Source organism: Desmodus rotundus, chromosome 2, assembly GCF_022682495.2.
Source record: "Desmodus rotundus isolate HL8 chromosome 2, HLdesRot8A.1, whole genome shotgun sequence".
NCBI lineage: Eukaryota > Metazoa > Chordata > Mammalia > Chiroptera > Phyllostomidae > Desmodus > Desmodus rotundus.
Genome location: NC_071388.1, coordinates 201,196,770 through 201,208,474, shown reverse-complemented (window position 1 = coordinate 201,208,474; position 11,705 = coordinate 201,196,770). Strand labels below are relative to the sequence as shown.

The following is an 11,705-nucleotide window of genomic DNA, read 5'->3' as shown; positions in this document are numbered from 1 at the left end:
CCTATAGAAACAGGATGTAGAATGGTGATTGTCTAGGGCTAGGTTGGGGTGTCGGGGTAAAGGGAGGGGAATGGAGAGTGACGGCTAATGGTTCTGTGGTTTCTTTTTGTTCTAAAAATAGTTAGTGATGGTGTTTGCATAACCCTTTGAGTAGGCTAAAACACACTGAGTTGTACACTTTAAAAGATTGAATTTTATGGTACATGAATTATACCTCAGTAAAGCTCATAACCAAAAACAATCTCCACCTACCTATATGTGGCGCGCTCCAGCCCATGAGCCTCTCTCCTTGTGACTACTCTTCCTTGCTCATGTTCTGTACTCATTTCTCCTTCCTCCCTTCCTGCGGTCTCTCCTCTTTCCCTCCCTCTCTCATCTTTCAAGCACATCTCTCTTTTCCTCTCCCTTTAATAACTGTAGAAGAGAACTGAGTTTTGACACATTTTTATGAGGATTGCAATTTTATTTCCCTATGCTTATTTGATAGGTGTGTTATTTCAAAGCTGTCACTTACAAATTTTTTTAATGTAACCTTCAGTGGATTTTTTAGGTCATGTGCATACTACTGAGAGGTTAACATAAGAAAATTATTTCAAACCTAATTTGTTAAAAGGCTATTTATCACACTGGACTTTATCTTCTAAACATTCTTTGCAAATCTCAGACTCATTCCTAATGAGTCCTAATTCCTGTTAGAGTAGAGCTTCAGTTTCTTACTCTTTTTTTTTTTCCAAAATAATGTGACAAGTGCCTTCAGTGAGAGGTATTCAGTAGTACATGACAGTGGTTGAATTCAAGAGAACACATAATAAGAGAGTTAAAACACACACAAATAACTATATAACAAGGCAATACAGGGTGCCATACTCATACTGTATGAAACATTTTCAGAGAAACTGTTCACGATGTGTGATCAGTTGTTATCTAACTCCCTTTCCATATCTATGACAGATGACCATAAGCTATGTCACGCTAACTAAGGTAGTTCCATCTTTCTGTTCTCTAATATGGGTGCCATGAAAAGCTTTTAGAAGATGGTAGGAGTTCTTTTTATAACAGCATTTATCGAGCACCGACTAGGTGACAGTTATTTTAGTAAGGAATGGGCTGTGAAAGCAAGGAGGCATGCTATTTTATTCTTACAAGGGAGTTGGGGACAAAGATCCAGATAGCTCTAAGTTTGCCATTTTCACGCCAGTGGGTCCTGACTGTAGCTGAGCTTCACAGACAAACATGGTCTTTATCATGGTTTTTGAGTAATAACAAATTATAGAATTTCTAAGCTAGAGAAGTGTGGAGACCATCTAGTTCAATACCTTAATTTTAAAGATGAGGACACCAAAGCCAGACAGGTGTTTGACTTCATCAGTGTCCAACCACAAGGACCTGAGCTGAATCGAGAAATCAGACCCTCTTCTCTAAGTCAATGGATTGTTGTTCATTTCTTCCTCAAGGGTTTATTTCCTGGTTGCCAAATGGATGGCACTGTATGTCATTAGCCTGTGCTTTTATTTCTTTCAGACAGTAGTACAAATTGTACTTTCCATGCAGACTTAATCATATACACCAAAGTGTGAAGTATTACGGAGATCATTAAAAATGAAAATAATAACCATAACTTCAATGAAACGATGCAAGTTCCCACAATGACTGCTTGAAATGAACCAAGCTTCTTGTTCCTTCTTGGCATCTTAGTTTGGGTTCCCCTGAAAGTAGAACTTGGGGAGCAAACCACGTATTTGTGAGACAATCTCAGGAACCAAGAGCGAGGCGGCGAGGTGGAGAGGGGACAGACGTTCAAGGTCAGTCTGTGAGCACTGGAGAATTTATTCCACTCCAGCCCCCTGAGAAACAGACAGATGTCTTCCGGAACTATTGCTCTGAACGGTGGTGGATGAAGTCTTTTTCAGCTGGTTCACGCCCCTCATTACTTGAAGACTGTCTAAAGGAGCATTAATCCCCCTTGGGCTTGAAGCTGTGCTTGAGGGAGGGGACATTGGTTCAGCCTTCTTCCTCAGTCTCTGAGAAGGTCTCAGAGTAAAAAGACCACTTACCAAGCATGCTTGAGGTAAGTGGTCATCAGTGTGATGTGGTCTAAACTCACGACACTATACCTGGGGCTGAAATCAAAGGTGGACTGAAAAAAAATAAGGGATCTGGGACTCTAGAGGTACCTCCTATAAATGGCTTTTAAAAGCTCTTTTAGAAACAGCAATTTTAGGCAGCCAATTATGAAGAAAATAACCATTTCACATGCTAACGCCAGATGATATCTCCAGACCCCAAGAGAATAGCTTGGTTTTGTGAAAATGGTCTTCTGCAGAACATCCTGCATAGACACAGCCTTGCTTATCAGGTCCCGTTTATCCTGAGACAGAGCGTCCGCCCATAAATTCATTATGTGGCAAGGCTGTATAGTCATGTGGAGGGATACTTATACATTAGATGCAGGACAACCAAGGCCTAATAGTTCTGAGGTTCTCAAAGAGACCTGAAAAAATATGTGTTACTGCTAAAGAGACAGGCAAGACAGGAGTGGCCACAGGATGTCACTGTGACCTGCAGCTCCAGTCCCAATGTTAAATACGACCTGTTTGTCAATACATGGTATTTCCTAAAATCCTTACAGCGAGTAGGTCAGATAACAGTTTTCCAAAAAAAAGTATTATGATGCCACTCTATAGTAGTCACCACTATACTCACGCATAAACTATTTCTTTTCAAGAACCAAAACAGGTGCCACTGAGGTACTGTTCAAGCAATGGTTGCAGGTCCGGTAAAACCAGAAGCCAGCTCCATTCTGAATTTCCGCAGGGCTGTTGTGTAAACCAAAGTCAAAAGCCCTTGTAACCGGTCCACTGATAACAGGTGCTGTTATCTCAGGAATGGGGCCTTGAGAGTCGCCAAGCCAATTTCTGAGTGCGCATTTGAACACCCACCAGAACTGATGACCAAACAACGTGGTATAGGTTGGATATGTGAAAACCACGGGCTCCCCTTTTGACCTACGGAGAGACCATCCAGTTCAGATTTATAGTTTCTCTGTGGAAAGAGGAACTGATATAAAATTCAGCTAACTCCTCCCTGCATTTTTTTTTTTTTGACCTTCTGGAGGCTTTTCAGTTGCATCCAGTTTCCCACCTTCTGGGGTTCGGTGTACTCACAGAAGGGGAATCTCCATGAATGACGCGTGGGACGAAATCCACAAGGTCGCTCTAGGACTCACACTGGTTACCAGCTGATGCAAACTATACCAAAGCTCCCTGCGCAGGACCGTAAAACACCCCCTTTCCCAGAGCCAGCCAGGAAGGCTATGGCGCCGTTCAAAGACGGCGTAGCAAGCCTGATGAACGAAGATGACGCGATTCTCCCTGCCTTCACGTCTTCTGCAGGAGCAGCAGAACCGCATTTAATGTGCCAGCCTCTCGGGCAGTGGTGGGCTCATCCAGAAACAGCAAGGCTGGATCTGTAATTGCCTTCATTGCCATGGCGGTCTTCTTTCTCCCTAAATGAGCCGGTTTCCCACAGCGGGGTCCACCGCTTTGCTTATGGCCAGTTCTTGAGTGATTTTGTTAATGTGTTCTTTTGTTTGCCTGACTGTTCATACATGCCAAAGGGCTGCTGAAAATCCTGTCTCCTCTCCCTGTCAAAGTCCCCATCACATTAGCATGTTGGGCTACAGAACCCGCAGTATTTTTGAAGATGGCAGATTGAAAGGTTCCATACACCACAATAGTTCCAGAGAGACCACAGTGTCCTCTTATGCAGCCAATATGCCTAACAATGAGGATTCGCCTCCCCTCTAGGGTCTCAGGGTAGCATTCATAGCATGTTCCACAATCCCACTGACATCCTGTAATATCTCCTCAGCTGTTCTGACCAACTAGGAAGTCACTCTTCCCCTTCACTTGACAGCAAATATTATGGAGACTTAACACAGGTCAAACATCTAACATCCCACAGTCTTTGGAAGGCCCAGTAGGTGAAACTTTCATGCTTGTTTTTGACATTGTAAAAACAAAAATGTTCTTTGCAGACATCCAGAAAATGATTTGCCTCCACTGCACTGCCAGTGGGATGGAATGAATCCTTCTGACAGAATTCCCGGTGGAACTCTGGTTCATAAAATTGGCAAGAACACTTCTTTCCTGCTGTCCAACGTCACCTCTGCTTAGTCTTGGATTATAAAACATACATATGCAATCAGACACAGATATATGCACACACACACACACAAATGCACACATACATCCAAGCAATGGAAATTTAGGGTCAAAAAATGTGCACAAATTTAATTGCTTTGAGATTGCAAAGCTACTTACCAGAACCCTCCATTTGGGTAGGCCCCAATTCCCTGCACATTTCACAACATCCGGAAGCTGACACATTTAGTTAGGGTGTTGTGGAACCAACTACATGCTTTTTTATTAGTTATGAGTCTAAACTGTGATAAATGCCTAAGTGTTATCAGCTACTGTGATATGGCTGAGCTTCTATCTCATTAATGGAGGGGAACTTTTAATTTTCTATTTCTGGCACAAAGAGAACATGCTCTTTGAAATGTATGTGCCACACCCTGAACTCATAAAGTAAATATTTTGCCAGAGAAATCGAAGAACCAGAAGAGAACCAGTGGAAAAGTGGAGGGCAGGCCCTAGCACTCCCGTACTTTCCAAAGGAGCCTCTGGGTACTGAATATATTTATTTAACAGATCAAGGGTTTTAAATATGTAGCTCAGTTACTTCTCTCGTGATGACATCTTGGCAGCTCCCTACTGTGAGTTGAAAATTCCCCTGCGTGCTTTCTCAAAGCTGCCATGGAGCAACCATCTGTAATAATCCGGTGAGGCAGGGAATAATTTGTGCAGGAGTGCGGCTAAGGCAGGGACTGAGGCCACACGTTCCACTGGAGCAGGTAGTCTTTTTTCATAAGAGCTCACAGTTTCCATGAGGTCCTTATGAATGGCATCAGCTCAAAGCCCATGTTGCAAGTTCTGATAGGTGGTGTTTAAATACTCCAATATTACGCAAGTTCACTATGCTGCTGTAGAGAAGGGTTCCGTTGTCCATTTGTTATACATTTCTAGAGTCACTCTAGGAAAGACTCAGACCAATCACTTACTTAAGCCCATCCATGTCTACTAAGAATCTAATCAGAAATGTTTGCAATAATTACACACAAACCTGTTCTTTGCAGCACTACTTAGAAAGAAAGAAAATGAAAATACCCAAATGGTTAATAATAGACTGTGATTAAAAGAACTATAGGCTATCGATATGATTGAATAATGTTTGCCATTTAAATAATTCTGAAGCATTTTATGAAAGGGGAAATTGCTAGTAACATAATGATAGTGAGAATAGTAGGCCTCAAAATTGTAAATAACATGTTCACTCATTATGGGAAATTGTATGTATTTACACTAATAAATACTAAAAAAAAGACTGGAAGGAAATTCACTGGAGTGGAAACAGAAATTACCTCCAGTAGTAGGAGGCTCTTCCCCCTTATTTTCATATCATTTCTATATTTATCAATTTTTTTTAAAACAACACATCTTGCTTTTATAATCAGAAAAAAAATAAACTCTTTTCGAAACTACATATAAAAAGAACCCCATTTCTTAGTATAGGCGGTAATGAATTTAGAAATACAATTTTAAAAAGCTACTTGTAGTCATAGTTTTACTGTTTCCTAGTAAAAATTACCTTTGAAGGAAAAAGAATAACCTTATTTCTCGGAATACATCATACCAGGCTTTCATGAAAATATCGCAGTAAGCCTTGAAAATTTTTCACTGTCCTTCTAATTTCATCGATAGCCCTAGGAGAATCTCAACACTGTATTATATGTTGTGTTGGAACTTGCAGGATAAAACAGGTAAACCCTAACTGGAAGTCGCTTAATGGGCTAGTAGCTTTCTCAAAATTCAATTGTGAAGTTGCTTTGTTAAGTTAGAAAAATGTGTCCATAAAACAATTTTAGAAAAACAAGCTGCTTCAAGAATGAGAGGTAAACAATGACTGCTTACCCACACCAGTAGCTTGCTGTGCGACAGGGCCGGCCATTGAGTTCTCTGGGTCTCAGCATTTCCACCAGAAAAGGAGCGATGGGCAAATACCTGCTCTCTAATATCCCTTTTGGAAGTGATATACTGTTCAATGATGTAAAGAAATTCTTTTATTGACCTTACTAATAGCAGCTTCATTTCTACTAAATAAGAAAAAATGGCCATTCACCTTCTAACTGCAGTTTTGTACCATTGGACTTCCCTCTCCCCAACTTCTCTCTCTCCCGGTGTCTGGCACCCACTCTACTCTCCGTTCCTACCCGTTCTGTATAGCCTTATGACTTTACCAGCTTATAAGCCAGGCTAACGAGTAGGCTTATAAAACCTCCTTTTGTTGCACCAAGGTCTGACCCTCAGCAAGCTCCCGTTTTGAATATTGTTATTTTTCTTGAATGTGTTACATCACACCATACTAATCATTCTTCTCCTGCTGAAGTTAGACAAGGTACCTTGACACTTATGACTACATACATTGCCATTTAAGGCACATGTCTTCAGAGCTCCCAGGTGCCCAGGGGAGCAAACCCAATGGTAGAACAAGGTAAGGAACTGGAATGTTCCTCCATGCCCTCCAGCTCAAGCCAAGAGCTGCCCACCTGCTTGGTCTACACATCGGTTCAGGAAAAGTAAATAAATCATTGTTTTGATAGCTACTACAACTATGTGGGGTGATATAGTAGCTTTGGGCTCATTACCGGAAGGATTCATCAGTGTGCCTCTGTCTCGCAGACCTTAATCCAAGCCCCTCAGAGGCAAGGGTCTCAGGTGAGTGACGGCAGATGAGTCAGAACAAACTGTGGTCTGTGCTGGATTAACAATCAGTACAACTGCTTTAGAACAAACCCAAAAAATACGTAGGAAGCTCACCTCAAAGGACACACACTCCGTGATGATTGAGGGAAGCATCTTCTGCAATGTTTCCACTCAAAATTTCTGAGGGCTGCTGCTGTGTTCCTTCGGTGGAAGACGACAAGTGAAAATTGTCAGTCTCAAACTTCTGTTTCATACAGGCTAAGTTTTCTAGGAAATTCTCTCCCACAAATTAGCCAATGGAAGTAGATGTTTTTTACCCAAGCTAAAGGGTGAGCAGGACCATTGGGGGGGAAAAAAAGTTAAGAAAAGGTGTAATATAATTTTATAAAATTGTATATCTCACCATGAAAGTCACTGGAGACTTCTCCACCCCAAAACTATTTAGGGTATTACTAATTAATAGAGATTCCTAATCACTTCTAAAAACATGATTATTACAAGAATGGGTAACTCAAAGCACCATTGACCCTGAACACAGGAAACATCTTCATTTAGGTCTCTTTCTTTCATTTCTCTTATTTTAATATTGCTTCAGCTTTCTCTTGGGATTTAAGCTTATTTTCTCTCTTCTTTTTCCTCTTCCTGTTTTCTCTCCTTTTCTTTCTTTCTCACCCACCCCATTCTTTTCCTTATATCAAATAAAATAGATGTATTTTTACTTCTCTTTCTACTTCTCTTTATTTCCTTTTTCTTTTTCTGTGCCAAAGAATGGTATTCATGAGTAGAATTTGCTTACTCAACTTTACAAAATGTGCTGGCCCTTGTACTTATTGATAAAAACGTGACTATTTACTTCCCATCTCTGCCTCTAATAGAAAACATAATAGCTGATTCTTCCACACAGCTTTTGGTAGTTCAGAATATGTTGATGGCTCAGACACATAATTTAGCCATTGCAAAAGGGAACATTTTTGTTTTCAAGTGAAGGCAACTAAGAAAGTAACTCAGACATCATCCTTCCAACTCCAAGGACATCTGACTCATGCTGAATGTTACGATAAGTAATGGAATAATTACAGGAATGTAGAGAATGACGCTGAGCACCTGGAAAACTAAAGCTTGCGACAGCTTTCGCTGAAGGAGGAGCAGGGTGGAGGAGGAGACTGAACTTTATGCTTCAGCAGGAAAACTTTTTAGAAAAATTGAAAAACCTCATCTTGTAGGAATTTTAATTATGCCAAAATATATACGTGAGAAATCAACAGTGATTTTTAAAAATGGCCAAATACCTCTATAGAATGGGAAAAAATAAACATTTTAGAGATGCATATATAAACAGATACAAGTATTTGCTGGACATCTGCCATGTTGTCCAGCTGGCCAGAGAAAATAGCACTGGGCCAGACTTCAGAAGGACTAAGTGCTAGTGTCACCTGTGTCACACACTAGCCATGTGGCCCTGACCAAGCCACCACATTTTAGCCTCAGTTCTGCATCCAAAGTGCAAATAAATACACACCCAAGTATCACGAGAGGACTGGGGAGGCAATCGAAGCGGAAGTACTTTGTCCCACGTAAAGAAGAATGAAGTGCAGCTGCCCCAGTTGATATTGTTTCCACTGTAGTCCAGGGGTGTCCAACCTGTGGCCTGCGGGCCTCATGCAGCCCAGGCTGGCTGTGAATGCAGCCCCAAATGAAATCGTGAATGTACTTAAAACATTATGAGATTTTTTTGTGATTACATGTCACAATGTATTTAATGTGTAGCCCAAGACAACTCTTCTTCCAGTGTGGCCCAAAGACACCAAAGGTTGGACACCCCTGCACCACACTAAGTAATGTGGTCAACCCAAGAAACCATCTTGGTGGTGGAGAAGCTCATAATTTAGTTGGAAAGATAAAATATATGAATTTATTTAGAAAGATAAATCAATGAAAAAAGCACTAACAGCAAGCACTTATATAACAACTTATTAGCAGGCACTTTTATAAGTACTTCACGTGTATTAATTTATTTGATCATTGCAATAACATTATAAGATAGATACTCTATAACATGCTAGCATCACTTCTATTTAACAACTGAGGAAACTGCAACAGAGAAATATGAAGTAACTGGCCCAGAGTCACAGGTAGTAAGTGGCAGAAATGAGATTTGAGCCAGAAGTTGAGCAGGATACAGGGGAAGGAGAGGAAGGAGAGAAGGAAAAGGGAAGAGAGGAGAAGAAAATAGAGAGAAGATGAAAATAAAGTTCTAAATTCTGTGTTTCGGGCTTTAAGTTATTCAAGGAGATTTATTATGTAGGAAACCAACAACCTATTGAAAGCCCATCTGATGGGCACAGTCAGGGAAACAAAGATATTTTGGAACTACTCTCTGTCTTTAGAAAATTTAGTGATGTACGAAAATATTAAAAATAACATGGTGGGATATGGAAATCTAACAAGTGATATTTTATACAAAAGGAGAAATGACATTGTTCACTTTTCTCTCACTAGTATTTCAAAACTTATCTGAGGCATTAGCAAGAGTTAGTGTTTCCTTGGCACAGAGTGAAAATCTGTACTCAAAAGTGGGGGAGGGGTGTAAAATAAATAAAACACTTCCAATGTTGGTGCAAAAAAAAACTTTTACAAGTGCCAGAAGGTGGTTTTCTGCATATAGGAAATTTCAAAATTTCTTCTATAAAAAAAAAAAGCAAATCACACTCCACTCCACTCCTGTCATTCCAAAAGAGTGTGCAATCCACCCACAACGTGACACCATCAGACAGAATTTTCTCCAGCACGCATGCCATTCTGCTCGCAGGCCTGGCAAGGACTCCTCCACCAGTTTCCTCTTGGCTTCAACCACTCCTGCAGTTTAAAGACTGCGATCTTCTTAGTCTTGCCTTTCTTGTGACCTACTTACCATTTCCTGTATTTCGGGAAGAGACTTGATTTTTAGAGGAGAAAGTTATCTGTCAGCATCCAGTCATGGTTGATACTTCAGCACTTGAACTGAAACCAGCTTGCAGGAGTGACTTAGGCAGCTGAGCAGGATCCCACATGCACCATCCGGTCCGCTTCTTGTACTAAGGCTGGGAGGACAAGACTCACAGACTCAAACAGGAATTCCAGATGAGCATCTTAGAACCAGCCCCAGGGCTGTAGTCAAAATGAAAGAGGAAAAGTTGGTAAGATTCAAAGTGAGGATTTGGAAATGAGGGAGAAAGGGAAATATTGCTTAGAAAAATGAGGGCAAAACACCTGTCAGCCTCAGAGAGAGACAAGAGTGGGGGGAAAGGGGACTATGTTTCTGTCTCTGAGGATCGCCCCACCCTTCTCGGAGCCAAGCATTCGGCCTCCCCTTCCCCACTCCTGGCTCTGAAGGCGTCTATAAACCAAAGTGGACAAGAGCCACCATACAGATCTACAGGGCAGGGGAGACTCTTAGAAGGTGGGAAATCCTCGCTTGCTGGAGCTCTGCCCACACCCCTTGACGTACAATGCTATGATCCAGAAAGTATTAGTTAGGAAACCTAAGAGCCCTTCTTGTCTTGTCTCTCACACAGCAACATGGACATACTGATTCAAGGGACTTTTCCCACTGTATCTTCCCTCATTTCTGGACTCACTCCTCCTATTCCCCCACCCCTGCAGGGTCCATCACTGTTGTGAGGTGTTCATGTCCTATTGACCACTCAAGACGTGACCCAAAGGTTCCTTTTCCAGTGCAATTTTCATAATTGGATGAAACAGTTTTTAATGTTGAATTTCTATGAGTCTTTTCTTTTTTGTACCACATAAGCACCTGTATTGTTCTGTCTTTATCTGTATAATAGCTCATAGAAGGTAGAGATTCAAGGTATGTGCTAGGTGACTGAACCAACTGAGGTCACCTTCTAGGACTCTCAGCCCTCATTTCCATATCTGTTGGTCACAAATTCTTTTACACACTTCACACTTGGCTTCTAACTCATTCCCCTCTCTCCTACCACAGCTGCCATGGCCCCAGGGCCCAGGACTCTGTGTCTGCATCAGTAAGGTAGTGAGCTGAAGCAGCCTTCTCACCCCACAGAGTTGAAGATTATGATAATGACGTGGAGAAATATGTTCTCCGTTGTTCCAGTTGGTTGGTTCTCAAGGACAGAAGAAGAAGATTGTGGACTAGTCCACCCTCCCGAGGGAGCTGTTTTGGGAGGAAAAAAACAAGAAAGATTATTTTATAGAAGCTTGACCTTAAGAGAAGAAAATGTGAATGAAAACTGATGATGAAGGGGTTACACAAAGAGAATGAGGTGAAGAATGTGGGGCGGAGAGTTGGCAGCAACAATCAGTTAGAAAATTTAAAGAAAGGGAAAGATAAAAATTAATATCTCTCTAATACTTACAATTTGGCATTAAGTTCTTCATAGATCTACCACCTCTTAAGATATATCTTCCGTTGAAATGAAGTTGGTCTCCTTTGTCACACTAATGGCTGTTAATTAATGTGTTCTCTAAGTAACATTTTACTTACATTAGTTTATTTAATTGTTACAACAACATTTATATTCATCATTCTTTAAGAATATCTTTCTATGCCTCTCTTAGAGACAGAGGATTTGGAAAACTGAGAAACTTGTTCAGTGTCACCCAACTCATAACATCAGAGCTGGGACTTGAGCCCAGAACAGTCCAGACCTACAATCCGTGCTTTTCTTCAACAGCTGTCTCTTCCACGTCAGCCATGAAAGGCGAAAAATGGGGGTTACCAGTGCACACTTACTGTCAAGCATCATGCTAAGCTGCCCTTGTCAAAATTCACATGGCTACACTGTAACAGAATTGGAATTTCAATCATGATCTGCCTTATTCCAAAATCCAGAGTTCTTCAGCTCTTCTGCTCTGATTTCCATC

The 11,705-nt window shown here is 41.1% G+C and overlaps 1 long non-coding RNA gene across 1 annotated transcript; it reads right to left on the bottom strand.

Annotated features, from left to right (window-relative positions):
• Nucleotides 1-979: 979 nt before the first annotated feature.
• LOC123480160 (uncharacterized) lies at nucleotides 980-10,155 on the bottom strand. Its single transcript, XR_006656057.2, has 4 exons — nucleotides 9,736-10,155; nucleotides 6,939-7,025; nucleotides 6,033-6,155; nucleotides 980-4,176 (listed from the first exon to the last, which is right to left on the bottom strand). It is a non-coding gene; the product is annotated as an uncharacterized lncRNA (long non-coding RNA).
• Between the last annotated feature and the right edge of the window lie 1,550 nt (nucleotides 10,156-11,705).